This window comes from Biomphalaria glabrata, chromosome 3 (assembly GCF_947242115.1).
Source record: "Biomphalaria glabrata chromosome 3, xgBioGlab47.1, whole genome shotgun sequence".
Classification (NCBI taxonomy): domain Eukaryota; kingdom Metazoa; phylum Mollusca; class Gastropoda; family Planorbidae; genus Biomphalaria; species Biomphalaria glabrata.
The window spans coordinates 28,033,405-28,051,760 of NC_074713.1; the positions used below are offsets into that span (position 1 = coordinate 28,033,405).

General features: G+C 37.2%; 1 long non-coding RNA gene across 1 annotated transcript; it reads right to left on the reverse strand.

Moving 5' to 3' along the window:
* Positions 1 to 10,696: 10,696 nt before the first annotated feature.
* On the reverse strand, positions 10,697 to 16,983 carry LOC129925216 (uncharacterized). Its single transcript, XR_008777008.1, has 2 exons — positions 14,781 to 16,983; positions 10,697 to 11,188 (listed from the first exon to the last, which is right to left on the reverse strand). It is a non-coding gene; the product is annotated as an uncharacterized LOC129925216 (long non-coding RNA).
* Between the last annotated feature and the right edge of the window lie 1,373 nt (positions 16,984 to 18,356).

Below are 18,356 nucleotides of genomic sequence, written 5' to 3' on the forward strand. Positions count from 1 at the left end.
TTAAATAAAACAGCGCAATTAAGTTTACCTGCCTTTTGATGGTTTATGAAATGTTTGCATGCCTCATAGTTACTAGTATACTACTAAATACTTGATGACGGAAACACATCTTGAGAGAGTACATTAATCCAACGTGGCTTCATTTAGTGAAAGTCTCAGACCTTGCGATCTATGGGGGCAGATGGTGTAAAGCTAATGTCTTTATTATCAACGGTAAACGAGGCTGTCATGTGACCAGCACAACGACCACCCGAAGTTACTTCCCTAATGTATGTTAGGTAACCAATATAAGTGGTACTCAGAAGCAGTGACGTCCTAAAAAATCAGGAAATTTAATATCTTAGTTTACACTGGAATTCGAGCTACAGGGTTTTCGGTTGGGAAGCCAAGCGTTATATCAAAGCCAAAATGCCCCGAATTTATAGTGTACCTCATTTTTATTGAACTTTTCTGAAACGTAAGTGTGTGCAAAGATTTGATTGGCCAGTCTACAAGTGAAGTGTACGTGTGTGAAAAGATTTGATTGGCCAGTCAACCTGTGAAGTGTAAGCAACCAAGTAGGAAATTCTTCTTTCATAAATTTATATCTCTTTCAATTTCAAATTGTTGTTGTAACAGTACATTTGACTATTATGATGATGTTGTATCTTCGTAGTTTCTATTTTATGAAAATAATGGTGTTCAAAATGTTAACCATGTTTAAACAGATAGGAACAAGATCACGCGATATACGGTCCAAGGTTCCAAGTAAAGTGTAAACAGGAAGTTCAATTACACTTGGCTTTGTTCATTTAAGTTTCTAAACAAAAGATTTGGAATATGAAAGGGAGTTAATTAGAAAAGAAAATTTTGTATTTCAAAATCTATAATAAAAGGAGACAAACTTATATTGGGGTTTCATGTTCAAAACTGTTGTGAATCTATTTTCTTTCTAAGTGTATCTACAGGAGGTCTCTCTCTCTCGACCTTTTCTAAGTAATACTACAGGAGGTCTCTCTCTCTCGACCTTTTCTAAGTAATACTACAGGACTTCTCTCTCTCTCGTCCTTTTCTAAGTAATACTACAGGAGGTCTCTCTCTCTCTTTCTAAGTGTTACTACAGGAAGTCTCTCTCTCTCGACCTTTTCTAAGTAATACTACAGGAGGTCACTCTCTCTCGACCTTTTCTAAGTAATACTACAGGACTTCTCTCTCTCTCGTCCTTTTCTAAGTAATACTACAGGAGGTCTCTCTCTCTCTTTCTAAGTGTTACTACAGGATGTCTCTCTCTCTCTTTCTAAGTAATACTACAGGATGTCTCTCTCTCTCGTCCTTTTCTAAGTAATACTACAGAATGTCTCTCTCTCTCGTCCTTTTCTAAGTAATACCACAGTATGTCTCTCTCTCTCGTCCTTTTCTAAGTAATACTACAGTATGTCTCTCTCTCTCGTCCTTTTCTAAGTAATACTACAGGAGGTCTCTCTCTCGACCTTTTCTAAGTAATACTACAGGAGGTCTCTCTCTCTCGACCCTTTCTAAGTAATACTACAGGACTTCTCTCTCTCTCGTCCTTTTCTAAGTAATACTACAGGAGGTCTCTCTCTCTTGTCCTTTTCTAAGTAATACTACAGGAGGTCTCTCTCTCTCGTCCTTTTCTAAGTAATACTACAGGAGGTCTCTCTCTCTCTTTCTAAGTGTTACTACAGGAGGTCTCTCTCTCTCTTTCTAAGTAATACTACAGGATGTCTCTCTCTCTCGTCCTTTTCTAAGTAATACTACAGGAGGTCTCTCTCTCTCGTCCTTTTCTAAGTAATACTACAGTATGTCTCTCTCTCTCGTCCTTTTCTAAGTAATACTACAGTATGTCTCTCTCTCTCGTCCTTTTCTAAGTAATATTACAGGAGGTCTCTCTCTCTCGTCCTTTTCTAAGTAATACTACAGGATGTCTCTCTCTCTCGTCCTTTTCTAAGTAATACTACAGTATGTCTCTCTCTCTCGTCCTTTTCTAAGTAATACTACAGGACTTCTCTCTCTCTCGTCCTTTTCTAAGTAATACTACAGGACTTCTCTCTCTCGACCTTTTCTAAGTAATACTACAGGAGGTCTCTCTCTCTCGTCCTTTTCTAAGTAATACTACAGTATGTCTCTCTCTCTCGTCCTTTTCTAAGTAATACTACAGTATGTCTCTCTCTCTCGTCCTTTTCTAAGTAATACTACAGTATGTCTCTCTCTCTCGTCCTTTTCTAAGTAATACTACAGAATGTCTCTCTCTCTCGTCCTTTTCTAAGTAATACTACAGTATGTCTCTCTCTCTCGTCCTTTTCTAAGTAATACTACAGTATGTCTCTCTCTCTCGTCCTTTTCTAAGTAATACTACAGTATGTCTCTCTCTCTCTCTTTCTAAGTAATACTACAGGAAGTCTCTCTCTCGAGACCCTTTCTAAGTAATACTACAGGACTTCTCTCTCTCTCGTCCTTTTCTAAGTAATACTACAGTATGTCTCTCTCTCTCGACCTTTTCTAAGTAATACTACAGGAGGTCTCTCTCTCGACCTTTTCTAAGTAATACTACAGGAAGTCTCTCTCTCTCGTCCTTTTCTAAGTAATACTAGAGGAGGTCTCTCTCTCGACCTTTTCTAAGTAATACTACAGTATGTCTCTCTCTCTCTCGTCCTTTTCTAAGTAATACTACAGGAGGTCTCTCTCTCGACCTTTTCTAAGTAATACTACAGGAAGTCTCTCTCTCTCGACCTTTTCTAAGTAATACTACAGTATGTCTCTCTCTCTCGTCCTTTTCTAAGTAATACTACAGGAAGTCTCTCTCTCTCGACCTTTTCTAAGTAATACTACAGTATGTCTCTCTCTCTCGACCTTTTCTAAGTAATACTACAGGACTTCTCTCTCTCTCGACCTTTTCTAAGTAATACTACAGGAAGTCTCTCTCGCTCGACCTTTTCTAAGTAATACTACAGGAGGTCTCTCTCTCTCGTCCTTTTCTAAGTAATACTACAGGAGGTCTCTCTTTCTCGACCTTTTCTAAGTAATACTACAGGAGGTCTCTCTCTCTCGATCTTTTCTAAGTAATACTACAGGAGGTCTCTCTCTCTCGTCCTTTTCTAAGTAATACTACAGGACTTCTCTCTCTCTCGACCTTTTCTAAGTAATACTACAGGAGGTCTCTTTCTCTCGACCTTTTCTAAGTAATACTACAGGACTTCTCTCTCTCTCGACCTTTTCTAAGTAATACTACAGGACTTCTCTCTCTCTCGACCTTTTCTAAGTAATACTACATGACTTCTCTCTCTCTCGACCTTTTCTAAGTAATACTACAGGACTTCTCTCTCTCTCGACCTTTCTAAGTAATACTACAGGAAGTCTCTCTCTCTCGTCCTTTTCTAAGTAATACTACAGGAGGTCTCTGTCTCTCGTCCTTTTCTAAGTAATACTACAGGAGGTCTCTCTCTCTCGTCCTTTTCTAAGTAATACTACAGGACTTCTCTCTCTCTCGACCTTTCTAAGTAATACTACATGACTTCACTCTCTCTCGACCTTTTCTAAGTAATACTACAGGACTTCTCTCTCTCTCGACCTTTTCTAAGTAATACTACAGGACTTCTCTCTCTCTCGACCTTTCTAAGTAATACTACAGGACTTCTCTCTCTCTCGACCTTTTCTAAGTAATACTACAGGACTTCTCTCTCTCTCGTCCTTTTCTAAGTAATACTACAGGACTTCTCTCTCTCTCGACCTTTCTAAGTAATACTACAGGAAGTCTCTCTCTCTCGACCTTTTCTAAGTAATACTACAGGATGTCTCTCTCTCTCGTCCTTTTCTAAGTAATACTACAGGAGGTCTCTCTCTCTTTCTAAGTAATACTACAGGATGTCTCTCTCTCTCGTCCTTTTCTAAGTAATACTACAGGAAGTCTCTCTCTCTCGTCCTTTTCTAAGTAATACTACAGGAGGTCTCTCTCTCTCGTCCTTTTCTAAGTAATACTACAGGATGTCTCTCTCTCTCGTCCCTTTCTAAGTAATACTACATGAGGTCTCTCTCTCTTTCTAAGTAATACTACAGGAAGTCTCTCTCTCTTTCTAAATAATACTACAGGAAGTCTCTCTCTCTCGACCTTTTCTAAGTAATACTACAGGAAGTCTCTCTTTCTCGTCCTTTTCTAAGTAATACTACAGGATGTCTCTCTCTCTCGTCCTTTTCTAAGTAATACTACAGGATGTCTCTCCCTCTCGTCCTTTTCTAAGTAATACTACAGGAGGTCTCTCTCTCTTGTCCTTTTCTAAGTAATACTACAGGAGGTCTCTCTCTCTCGTCCTTTTCTAAGTAATACTACAGGAGGTCTCTCTCTCTCTTTCTAAGTGTTACTACAGGAGGTCTCTCTCTCTCTTTCTAAGTAATACTACAGGATGTCTCTCTCTCTCGTCCTTTTCTAAGTAATACTACAGGAGGTCTCTCTCTCTCGTCCTTTTCTAAGTAATACTACAGTATGTCTCTCTCTCTCGTCCTTTTCTAAGTAATACTACAGTATGTCTCTCTCTCTCGTCCTTTTCTAAGTAATATTACAGGAGGTCTCTCTCTCTCGTCCTTTTCTAAGTAATACTACAGGATGTCTCTCTCTCTCGTCCTTTTCTAAGTAATACTACAGTATGTCTCTCTCTCTCGTCCTTTTCTAAGTAATACTACAGGACTTCTCTCTCTCTCGTCCTTTTCTAAGTAATACTACAGGACTTCTCTCTCTCTCGACCTTTTCTAAGTAATACTACAGGAGGTCTCTCTCTCTCGTCCTTTTCTAAGTAATACTACAGTATGTCTCTCTCTCTCGTCCTTTTCTAAGTAATACTACAGTATGTCTCTCTCTCTCGTCCTTTTCTAAGTAATACTACAGTATGTCTCTCTCTCTCGTCCTTTTCTAAGTAATACTACAGTATGTCTCTCTCTCTCTCTTTCTAAGTAATACTACAGTATGTCTCTCTCTCTCGACCTTTTCTAAGTAATACTACAGTATGTCTCTCTCTCTCGACCTTTTCTAAGTAATACTACAGTATGTCTCTCTCTCTCGACCTTTTCTAAGTAATACTACAGTATGTCTCTCTCTCTCGACCTTTTCTAAGTAATACTACAGTATGTCTCTCTCTCTCGACCTTTTCTAAGTAATACTACAGGAAGTCTCTCTCGCTCGACCTTTTCTAAGTAATACTACAGGAGGTCTCTCTCTCTCGTCCTTTTCTAAGTAATACTACAGGAGGTCTCTCTTTCTCGACCTTTTCTAAGTAATACTACAGGAGGTCTCTCTCTCTCGATCTTTTCTAAGTAATACTACAGGATGTCTCTCTCTCTCGTCCCTTTCTAAGTAATACTACATGAGGTCTCTCTCTCTTTCTAAGTAATACTACAGGAAGTCTCTCTCTCTTTCTAAATAATACTACAGGAAGTCTCTCTCTCTCGACCTTTTCTAAGTAATACTACAGGAAGTCTCTCTTTCTCGTCCTTTTCTAAGTAATACTACAGGATGTCTCTCTCTCTCGTCCTTTTCTAAGTAATACTACAGGATGTCTCTCTCTCTCGTCCCTTTCTAAGTAATACTACAGGACTTCTCTCTCTCTTTCTAAGTAATACTACAGGAAGTCTCTCTCTCTTTCTAAGTAATACTACAGAAGTCTCTCTCTCTCGACCTTTTCTAAGTAATACTACAGGAAGTCTCTCTCTCTCGTCCTTTTCTAAGTAATACTACAGTATGTCTCTCTCTCTCGTCCTTTTCTAAGTAATACTACAGGATGTATCTCTCTCTCGTCCCTTTCTAAGTAATACTACAGGAAGTCTCTCTCTCTCGTCCTTTTCATAAGTAATACTACAGGAGGTCTCTCTCTCTCGTCCTTTTCTAAGTAATACTACAGGAAGTCTCTCTCTCTCGTCCTTTTCTAAGTAATACTACAGGACTTCTCTCTCTCTCTTCCTTTTCTTAGTAATACTACAGGAGGTCTCTCTCTCTCGTCCTTTTCTAAGTAATACTACAGGAAGTCTCTCTCTCTCGACCTTTCTAAGTAATACTACAGGAAGTCTCTCTCTCTCGTCCTTTTCTAAGTAATACTACAGGACTTCTCTCTCTCTTTCTAAGTAATACTACAGGAAGTCTCTCTCTCTTTCTAAGTAATACTACAGGAAGTCTCTCTCTCTCGACCTTTTCTAAGTTATACTACAGGAGGTCTCTCTCTCTCGTCCTTTTCTAAGTAATACTACAGGATGTCTCTCTCTCTCGTCCTTTTCTAAGTAATACTACAGGAGGTCTCTCTCTCTCGTCCCTTTCTAAGTAATACTACAGGAAGTCTCTCTCTCTCGTCCTTTTCTAAGTAATACTACAGGAGGTCTCTCTCTCTCGTCCTTTTCTAAGTAATACTAAAGGAGGTCTCTCTCTCTCGTCCTTTTCTAAGTAATACTACAGGAGGTCTCTCTCTCTCGTCCTTTTCTTAGTAATACTACAGGAAGTCTCTCTCTCTCGTCCTTTTCTAAGTAATACTACAGGAGGTCTCTCTCTCTCGTCCTTTTCTAAGTAATACTACAGGAAGTCTCTCTCTCTCGTCCTTTTCTAAGTAATACTACAGGAGGTCTCTCTCTCTCGTCCTTTTCTAAGTAATACTACAGGAGGTCTCTCTCTCTCGACCTTTTCTAAGTAATACTACAGGAGGTCTCTCTCTCTCGTCCTTTTCTAAGTAATACTACAGGAGGTCTCTCTCTCTCTTTCTAAGTGTTACTACAGGAGGTCTCTGTCTCTCGACCTTTTCTTAGTAATACTACAGGAGGTCTCTCTCTCTCGTCCTTTTCTAAGTAATACTACAGGAGGTCTCTCTCTCTCTTTCTAAGTGTTACTACAGGAGGTCTCTCTCTCTCGTCCTTTTCTAAATAATACTACAGGAGGTCTCTCTCTCTCTCGTCCTTTTCTAAGTAATACTACAGGAGGTCTCTCTCTCTCGTCCTTTTCTAAGTAATACTACAGGAGGTCTCTCTCTCTCTTTCTAAGTGTTACTACAGGAGGTCTCTGTCTCTCGACCTTTTCTTAGTAATACTACAGGAGGTCTCTCTCTCTCGTCCTTTTCTAAGTAATACTACAGGAGGTCTCTCTCTCTCTTTCTAAGTGTTACTACAGGAGGTCTCTCTCTCTCTCGTCCTTTTCTAAGTAATACTACAGGAGGTCTCTCTCTCTCGTCCTTTTCTAAGTAATACTACAGGAGGTCTCTCTCTCTCTCGTCCTTTTCTAAGTAATACTACAGGAGGTCTCTCTCTCTCTTTCTAAGTGTTACTATAGGAGGTCGCTCTCTCTCTTTCTAAGTGTTACTACAGGAGGTCTCTCTCTCGACCTTTTCTAAGTAATACTACAGGAGGTCTCTCTCTCTCTTTCTAAGTGTTACTACAGGAGGTCTCTCTCTCTCGTCCTTTTCTAAGTAATACTACAGGAGGTCTCTCTCTCTCGACCTTTTCTAAGTAATACTACAGGAGGTCTCTCTCTCTCTCGTCCTTTTCTAAGTGTTACTACAGGAGGCCTCTCTCTCTCTTTCTAAGTGTTACTACAGGAGGCCTCTCTCTCTCTTTCTAAGTGTTACTACAGGAGGTCTCTCTCTCTCTTTCTAAGTGTTACTACAGGAGGCCTCTCTCTCTCTTTCTTAGTGCTACTACAGGAGGTCTCTCTCTCTTTCTAAGTGTTACTACAGGAGGTCTCTCTCTCTTTCTAAGTGTTACTACAGGAGGTCTCTCTTTCTCTTTCTAAGTGTTACTACAGGAGGTCTCTCTCTCTTTCTAAGTGTTACTACAGGAGGTCTCTCTCTCTTTCTAAGTGTTACTACAGGAGGTCTCTCTCTCTCTTTCTAAGTGTTACTACAGGAGGTCTCTCTCTCTCCCTCTCTCTCGTCCTTTTCTTAGTGTTATTACAGGAGATCTCTCTCTCTCTCGTCCTTTTCTGAGTGTTACTACAGGAGGTCTCTCTCTCTCTCTCTCTCTCTCTCTCTCTCGTCCTTTTCTAAGTGTTACAACAGGAAGCCTCTCTCTCTCTCCTTTTCTAAGTGTTACTGTAGGAGGTCTCTCTCTCTTTCTAAGTGTTACTGCCGGAGGTCTCTCTCTCTTTCTAAGTGTTACTACCGGAGGTCTCTCTCTTTTTCTAAGTGTTACTACAGGAGGTCTCTCTCTCTTTCTAAGTGTTACTACCGGAGGTTAATACCGGAGGTCTCTCTTTCTTTCTAAGTGTTACTACCGGAGGTCTCTCTCTTTTTCTAAGTGTTACTACCGGAGGTCTCTCTCTTTTTCTAAGTGTTACTACAGGAGGTCTCTCTCTTTTTCTAAGTGTTACTACCGGAGGTCTCTCTCTTTTTCTAAGTGTTACTACAGGAGGTCTCTCTCTCGTCCTTTAACCTATTTTTGTTTTAACTTTTAATGTACTGTCGCGTCACTAAGAAAATACGGAATGAACCGAACGTCTTTAGATTGAGTCCTAACACTAGTATTGAAAAGAAGTTCTGTTGTGTGTTAATAGCATGTGTGTTTCGTGATATCTACTTAAAGAGTTAAAACGTATTATTTCATACAGAGAGTTACTGTTATTCCGTCACCTATACAAATGTATCGGCGTACAATGGGTTATCAGATTCATCTTAGGAAAGTGGCATCATGTATTAACCACCTCATCCCATTGTTACTTCTGGCACTTAATTACTAATATGTCAGCTGTTTTAGGGCTATTGAATCAACAGAAACCTCTACAAACTACACATGTAACAGACTACGTGACTTTTAAAGTCATCAATAAGTAGGACCAGATAAAAGATCCTTACACAGGTTTCTATGTTGTACAATTATCTATGTAGTTACTTGTGAGTGTTTTTTGTAATCCCGAGTTCATTGAAAAGCCTTCAGCACTTTTGAAGACATAAATTAATTGTGTTTAGCCTCTCTTTCATGGACTAGGAAGCTTCAAGCTCGTTTGTAAATGGAGGGGATAATTGGGAGAAGGTTTCAGTGCTGCCTGATAGAGCTCAGCAAGCACAAATAGATATCCCTTGTTATTTTACCAAAAAGTTTACCCAACTTACATTTCACATATTACTATGGACACAAGGTATTGGGACTCTCGTCTCTGATAATGTTTTCAAAGAACTTCAACCGTTGTTGCAGACCAGCTAGAGAGTTTTCAGAAGCAAGATGGCGACAGGCATAAAAAGATATGTCTTCCTGCATTGGCGTAAATAAATAAAAGTACACATTTGTGTTCTTACGAGACTGTCCTTCAAACTGCCGTGACGGACATGCTAAAAGCTTTAGTGTTAGGTGTGGTCAGAACATTGTCGTCCACATAGCAGTTCCCCCCTCTCTCCACCAAAGAAGCTGCAAATACCCAATACAGTTTGGGATCAGTGGCGTCACAGGCTCTGACTGGATGTAACATTGTGTGCTGCAAGCTGTCTAATCTCATGATTTTTTTCTCAGGATTGTCTCCTGAAGCCTTTCCCTTGTTTAGTTATAACCTCAAAGTCCCATAAATAACTTGGATTCAGAGTTTGTCTCTCCAAGGTCGGTGGCTCAATATCTGAATTTTGTCTATATTGTTCTTAAACTTGCTAAGATCTGATGTCTGTTGATAAGCGTTGTAATGACTTAGAATCTCGACCGATCATTTAAAAAAGAAATGCAATATACCATTAAAAATCACCTTCAATAATATCGTTAAGATTTTATCCTAATGATTTATGGGTAAAACAACAACAAGAACAACAATTGAACGAATACTTTTTCCATTTCGAGCTATCCCCAAATCAAACACATCAACATGTTCCTGGATTCTACCCAACGACGTTACCGAGACGCTCACCATCAACTTCAGCAACCATTTCACGTCTTGCAGTGAGCAAGTACAGGGCGGAGAGGGGAAACAAGGGCGGGTCGGGGCAGGCAATCATCATGCATGTCGGCACCATCAATTCATCATTGGGAGCCCATTCATCCTCGAGTGCCCGTACTCAGAGGTCGCGGATAACTGCATGCAATAGAAGCCATTGTTAAACGGCCATCAAAGGGAGGTTAGCCATTTCAACATTTCGTCCTTTCTTCTCTCCACTTTGAAAACCTTTTTCTTTTTTTTCCATTTTCATTTCTATATTGAATGGAAATGTGAAGTTAGAAGAAAAAAAAAAAAGTTTAAAACGTGTCTGGGAAGTTTTAGAGAATAGAAATTATAGTTGTTATACTTTTGAGAAACTATTCAGGTATATAGGAATACATAATAAATTCAACAGATAATATTAAATAATAATAAAGATTACTGTATATCCCTACATGTTAAAATATTGAATGGCTTATGTTTTTTTGTCAACTGTTTGAGTTGCGCGGATAGTAGTGAGGAGATGAGGAGAGGGGGTATGAGAAGGTGAGATTGACTCAAAGAGAGACATAAGAGCAGTTAGAAAGATATAATCCTCAATAAAAGTTTTCAGTGTAAAGTGCCCAGGGCGCATGTGTAGACATCTTGAAATATATATTTTTCACCAAGAATCCTTAAGTCCTAAGTTATGTGATGTTGCTAGTTCAGGCTGTCTTGAAGTCAACCAATTACTCTGCAATCGTTTGGGTGTAATTGTTCGGGTGTATTACGTGTAGTTGACCAACAACACAAACAAGAACTGGCACATCGATTGTAACAGGTGAAGAGATGTAGTCAACGATGATGAACAAGTTAATATATATTTATTATGATAAAAGGCCACAGTAGAAGTCTCTGTCACTAAACACGTCGTTACCCTGGAATGTTCTAACGCTAACTGATTTTCCGGTCTCTAACCCAACATATCCCAAACGTCACTAGTCCCGTTCAATATGCGTCTACTATGGTGCGTCGCTAAATAACTAAAATAACTAACCTATATAAATAAGGTGTCTAACAGATTCCTCCCCCCCTTGAAAAAAAAAATATGTCAATATTTTTCCACTACTGTCAAGTCTTACAAGGGCATTTTCAATTTAAGGGGAAGACCACAAACATAAAATCTTGATCTCTTCATCTTGACATCTTCATCTTGACAGTTCCTCATATTCATGTCAATGTTCATAACAGTTCATAACATTCCAGAATCATCTTCATTGGTATACAGTTCATCATAGAGGAAAATGTGGCATCCTATGGGCACCTCATAAGTCACAATTGTTCTTCACTGACAGTAATCTGATAAAATACAATATTTCAAAAAACAATTACAAACTTTATTTACACATTCAATAAATTTTTTCTTTTCTTACCACCCTTTTATACGCTTTTGTCCATTTTTCTTTTATACTCACCCTTTTCCATAGAACTAACTTTCGTCAATGATATATGAAATGATTCACACAAAAAAAAAAAAAAAAATATATCCATACTTACTTTTAAATGCTTAACATCAAATTTACTTATCTCCCTTTTCCATAACATATAAATGGTGTCAATATATTAATATATAGTACATAATCAATATAATCATAGTTTATTTACAAAATTGTTTCACTTCAATGTCATTCTAGACAATAGATCAGCTACAATATTCACAGATCCACTAATAGCTTTCACTTCAAATTTATACTCCTGTAGTGCTAAGAACCATCTATAAACACGACTGTTTTTCATGCTCTTTTGCTGTATATACTGAATAGGTTTATGATCAGTTAATAATATGAATTTCCTTCCTATTAAATAGCTCTCTAGCTTAGTAATTACCCATATTACAGCTAAGGCTTCTCTTTCAATGACACTATATTTTTTCTCTGCCTCTGACAATTTTCTGCTTACATATAATATAGGATGTAAGTTATCATAGTTCTGCATTAAACAACCACCAATAGCATTACCAGATGCATCAGTTGTGACATAAAATATTTTGTCTTTATCAGGTAGTCTTAATATTAGTTCATGACTGAAAACATCTTTAATTCTGTCAATAGCTTTCACACATTCCTCATTACAGACTACTTTTTGAGGTTTTCCTTTTTTAAGTAAGTCATTTAGTGGATTCACTATTTCTGCTAAGTTTTTTATAAACTTTCTGTAATAATTTACTATTCCCAATATATTTTTAATTTGTCTTTTTGTTGTAGGTATTTCAATATTAAGTACTTTCTTTATGTTATCTTCAATAGGGCTAATCATGTTGTTATTTATTTTATGTCCTAAGAAAATTATTTCCTCCAATCCTATTTCTACTTTTTCTGCTTGAATTGTAAGTCCACTTTCTTTTATTATTTTGAATACTTCTTTTACATCTACCAAATGTTCCTCCCAACTATTATTAAAAATACATATGTCATCTAAATAGCAAATAACATTTTCTTTGTTTCCAATTATCATGTTCATCATTCTATTAAATGTGGCAGGTGCATTTACTAATCCAAAACTCATATAATTCCATTGAAAAATACCATATGGTGTTACAAATGCTGTGTAAGGTTTTGCATTTTCTGTTAAAGGTATTTGCCAATAACCTTTAGTTAAATCCAATTTAGTAAAAAATTTTGCTCCATTTAATTTATGTAAAATATCCTCTATATTTGGCATTGGATATGGGTCAAATTCTGTGATGTTGTTAATTTTCCTATAATCAATACATAACCGTATATCTCCATTCTTCTTTTTGGCTATCACAATTGGTGAAGCATAAGGAGATGTTGATGGCTCAATTATACCTGATTCTAGTAAATTGTCTATTTCTTTCTTTACTTTGTCTTGTAAATGTAACGGTATTCTATATGGCTTAAGCTTGATAGGTTTTGTGTCTGTTACTTTAATGTCATGTTTAATAATATTTGTTTTTCCTGGTATGCTGGAAAAAATTTCTTTGTATTCCTGTATTATTTTAGTTATATCTTTTGACTTTTCCTTAGTTAAATTATTAAGATTAATCTTTTGCCAAGTTTGATTCTCTTTTGTTTCTATTACAGGTATTTCCTTAATATCATTTTCATTATGATTTTCATTTGTTATTATCATCAAGCATTCTTCTCTTTCTGAAAATTTATTTTCTATTTCCTCCTGAATGTTTTGTATCAACTCATCTTCTCTATCATGATATAGTTTCAAATTATTTATGTGATATGTTTTAACTTTCCCATTTATTTCAATTTGATAATTGACATCACTAATTTGTTTTATCACCTTAAATGGACCTTTCCATTGTTTACCAATTTTATTTTTCAGGTCATTTATTAATATTAATACATTGTTTCCTACTTCTAGTGTTTTCAATTGTCTTTTCTTATTTATATTCTCATGAGCACTTTGTTTGTACTTCTTGTTGTTGTTATATGCTTGAGTCCATATTTCTTTCAATTCTGTTGTGATTGTTGTTTCACTGTCATTATTTAATTTATTCTCATTATCTATTAGATTTTCTTTAAAAACATCTAATTCATCTCTGGGTTTTCTTCCATGTATTATTTCATATGGTGAGAATTGTGTTGCTTCATGGATGTTGTTTCTATGAGCAAATAGTACATAGTTAATGTAATGATCCCACTTGTTCTGATTATTCTGAATTATCTTTGTTAGTGATCTTTTTAATGATCCACCATATCGTTCACATAAACCGTTACTCTCCGGGTGGTAAACCGAAGAGTATATGTGCTGTATATTGTATTGTTTAGTCCATTTCTTAAATTGTTCTGACTTAAACTGAGATCCCTGATCACTCAATATAATTTTAGGTATACCATGTCTTGTAATTACTTTTTGAGTTATGGCATTAATGATATTTTCTGCACTTGTATTTGATAATGGGATTGCCTCTGGGTATCTACTAAACATGTCTATTACTGTTAGAATGTATTTGTTATTATTTTCAGTTTGAATTAAAGGACCTATTAAATCAATAGATACTTTCTGAAATGGTGCTGTAGGTTCATCCATTTCTTGAATAGGTGCTTTATTCACTAGGCTTTTGTTAGATCTCTTTTGACATATGTCACATGAGTTTATGTATTTGTTGATTGTTGCTTTCATTTTGGGCCAAAATACTTGTTTTGACAAATTCCTATAACATTTCTTTACTCCCCTATGTGCTGCTAAATTATTATCATGTGTCATGATTAAAACATCTTTCCAATCTCATTTTCTCCATTTTAGCTTCATGTTCTCTAATTTTTTCTCTCTCTTTGTCTTGCCTTTCTTCTTGTCTTTCTATCTCTTGTCTTTGACGTTCCGTTTCTTCCTTCACAACTTGCTGTACATAAGCTGCTAAGTCTTTTCCTTTTAACTCCATGGCCTTTCCATCCTGCATAGCTGTTTCCTTAACCTCCTTAAGGTCCACATATGATGATGTAGCCATTTTGTTTTATATTTTATATATATTTTTACTTAGCCTATATTAGTTATGGCTATACTTTAAACTTATTTTATATTTAAATTTTTCCACACTTTTATACAAATTTTAAATGTTATGTCTCTATCTATAGATTTAGTAAATGTATAAATCTAGTCTGAGTTATTATGGTTATATTCAAATCTGTATATTAGATCTAGTATCACCCAAATTTAAATCTAGTATATTATAGTATATATAATAATACAATTTAGATCTATAGTTATCAAGAGCACTATGACTTTTAGATCTAGTATGACCAACTATGATCAATTTTAAAATCTGGTATGACTAAAATGTCTAGAGTAAATTCAAAGACTGTCTAGAGTCTAGATCTAGAGTAGATTATGGTTCTATTTAACCGTATAAAACAAATATGTTTATACAATGTCAAATATATCTTCAACAAGATATATATCTAGAATGTACTACCTTCATTCATCTTCAACTTAATAATATTTCAAATTAGAGTCTAGATAATTAAATTGTACCAAAGAGATGTACAACAATTTGCAGATCTAAATTTAGCCAGACGATAGTGTTTGACTACATAGCCAGTTTCGGCATTATTCTCATGGCAAAATCATATTTGATTTTAACCGCTCAAACTAAAATTATTTTAGTCTGATTCACAATGAAAGAATCCTACCCGCACTTTCTATCATTAAGTGAAAAAAAAATACAGATCTAATTAAATTAATAAAAATAAATAATTTAAAATAATATAAACAAATGAAATAATTAAAATGAGACTATCGCTATGGGTTGGGATATGACAATATGGCACACAATGATAACGTCACGAAGTAACCAGGCAACAACGGATATGACGTTTACACAAACAAAACAAATTACAACCCTAAACGTATAATATAGCTTTTCATCTAAATTACGTCTTCTACCCCGACGGGTTTTAAGGCGCACCACCTGATTTTACTCAGGCTAACGTACCAAATTTAGACAAAATCTATTTCTAAGGGCAATCTAAACATATACTAATAAGAAAAATGGCACTTAGCTTTTGATAAGAAAGATCCCTTTGTTCGGACTCCCGAATATGTTAGATCACAACAAATTCCACTGCCTCTCTTCCAGTTCTGACTCTGTTCTCCGGTGCTACCAGTATCCCACGTAATGCCACAGATGTCCTGATATGCCACAGCAAAATGTTCCAGTTTCTTCGACGACTGTTGATGACCGTATGTGTAGTTCCGACGACTTTGTGTACACAGTTACTGACGAATAGGTTAACGGTTCTTCTGGCGATGACTTGACCTGTGTAGACGACTACTGACAAATAACAGTCTCTTGACGGCAACTTGATCTGGACGACTGACGAATAACGAATTTCTTGACGATGACTTGATCTGGGCTGACGAATAACGGCTTTCTTGACGATGACTTGATCTGGGCTGACGAATAACGGTTCTCTAAAATAGTTCACTGCTTCTGCTGCTACTCTGGTAGTACGACGAAGTTTGCTGTTGTACTCTGCTTCACTAGACCAAACTGTCCAATGTAGACTAGGTAAGACCAAGGTCACCTCCGACGACGTTCCGTTATACGACTAACGGTTTTCAACGAAATTAAGTGGATGTAGCTGTTTCCACAACTTCACTGCTAACAAGTCTAGGTATGGTCTAGACCGACGAATACTAGATAGATCAATGTTCAGTACTGATAAAGATTACTTCACTAACCTTCCAAAGGTTAAACACAGTGACCGTTATAAACGTGGCAAGCAACCGGTTCAATGAGCAAACTGCTCCACAAGAATCTCTCCAAGAGTAAGACGACAGAGCGATTTCGATTTAGTTAGCTACCAAACTTGTAGTACTCACAATACTTCTGACAGCGGGCAAACTGTCCTTCTCGAAACTGACGAGGTAAAACTTGATACTCAATGTGGCTCCTATGACGAAGAAAAAATATGTCCAACAGGTTCACTAACGATCTCTCACCCGTTATGAATGAACGGTTTCTCTGGTTGTAGGTCGATTCAGCATATGAAGATCAGGCGTTGCGATGATTACGGTCCTGACGAAGGTCACCCTGAGTTAACGGCTCGTTGAACGTGCGATCAAACAGGCGACGACTGCATGTAGATCTAGAACAAAGTCACTCTGCGATACTGCTGTGTTCAGCCGTACTCCGATGAAATCTTATATCTTCGAGTGCACGACCCTCACCTGAGTAAACGTTCTGCTTCGAGGTCCGGTACGATGTTCGGCTTCATCAAGGGTCCGGCTTCGAGGTTCGGGGTCGCCACTGTGATGTTGCTAGTTCAGGCTGTCTTGAAGTCAACCAATTACTCTGCAATCGTTTGGGTGTAATTGTTCGGGTGTATTACGTGTAGTTGACCAACAACACAAACAAGAACTGGCACATCGATTGTAACAGGTGAAGAGATGTAGTCAACGATGATGAACAAGTTAATATATATTTATTATGATAAAAGGCCACAGTAGAAGTCTCTGTCACTAAACACGTCGTTACCCTGGAATGTTCTAACGCTAACTGATTTTCCGGTCTCTAACCCAACATATCCCAAACGTCACTAGTCCCGTTCAATATGCGTCTACTATGGTGCGTCGCTAAATAACTAAAATAACTAACCTATATAAATAAGGTGTCTAACAGTTATGCTAAGTCATGCTTAGTCTTGCTAAGTCTTATTTAATGTATATTTTAGATATTTGATGATTTCATTGACCACGCAAGAGACACCTGGTGTTATCTCACAAATTACCAAATGCAATCCGCATTACAGATACTCAAACCTCCAACCATTCCAAATGGCCAACACTTCCAGGAGACAAGATTAGAGGAACGCTTAAAGAAAGGTGGAGTGAAAGTATTACTGGCCTCACACCTTGCTACATACCGTCTGAAACTTCCGTCCCCCACGCCTCTTCGCTAGATGTAAAAGGATAAAGTAAAGGAAGTTGTTGGTGAATTTTAACGTTTGTTTTTAAACATCAATTCAGCTGTAATTGGTGAAGACTTGCTAAATGAAGTCCTGCTTCTGACACCTAAATATGTTACCATTAGTGATAGTGTTTGTTAATCTTTCTACCTTGGATCCCACATTCACAAACAGACAAATACAAACTTATATACAAAGTACCACCCAAACACAGCTTACTATTTCCTTACACTCACATATATGCAAAAATGATTTCACATGACAAAATGTGTATTCAAGTTGATTATTGAAAGAGAAATGGAAATTGAGGGGGGGGGGAGTTTATTGATAATGTGAATGTTCTTTAAACAAAAAAAGGAATTTCTTGAGATATAAAAAGAATCAGGAAAGGGAGAAGACTGCACACATATATGTAAAATGGAACAAGAAAAAGTAAAGAGAAAATTGAAATTCGATGAGCTATGATCATGGAAGGTAAATCATAAATATTTGAGGGTTTTTTTTTTTTTGTACAAGGTCTAGGGTTGTCGTTCATTTATGTTCTGATTAAAAAATCTGGGGACGCAAAAAGAAAAAAGAAAAAAACCAACACATTAAACAAAACTTGAGCTGTGACAGTCACATAAATGTAATCAATTAGTAACAATCGGTAACATATAGTCAGAGAGTCATTTCAGCCTCAACGTGGTGTGAACGGCCTTTAAAAAAAGCCAAACAGAACTCCACTTGAGGTGCCTAAGGACCGAGTCTGTTGCTCTGGCAGGGATAGAAGAAAGCCTAGCCTACTATCCAAACACCGTTTTGGAAGGGTCCGTTTTATGGTCGATATCCGCACGGCTGATGTAGTACAGAGAGGGAATATAATTTCCAGGTGTGCTAGGCCACCGGACTCACCTATAACCCAAGCGTCATGGGAATACGAGTTCTCGGTAAAAGGGATGTAACAAATGACATCTTCATGGATCCCTCCCAGACAGACCAGCAGTTTGGACAGGCCGACGGGCCTAGAGTTCAGAGAGTCACATGCAATGGACTTGGTACTTACACAAAGAAAAACTTGTTCTTGTCTCTACTCCTCACGT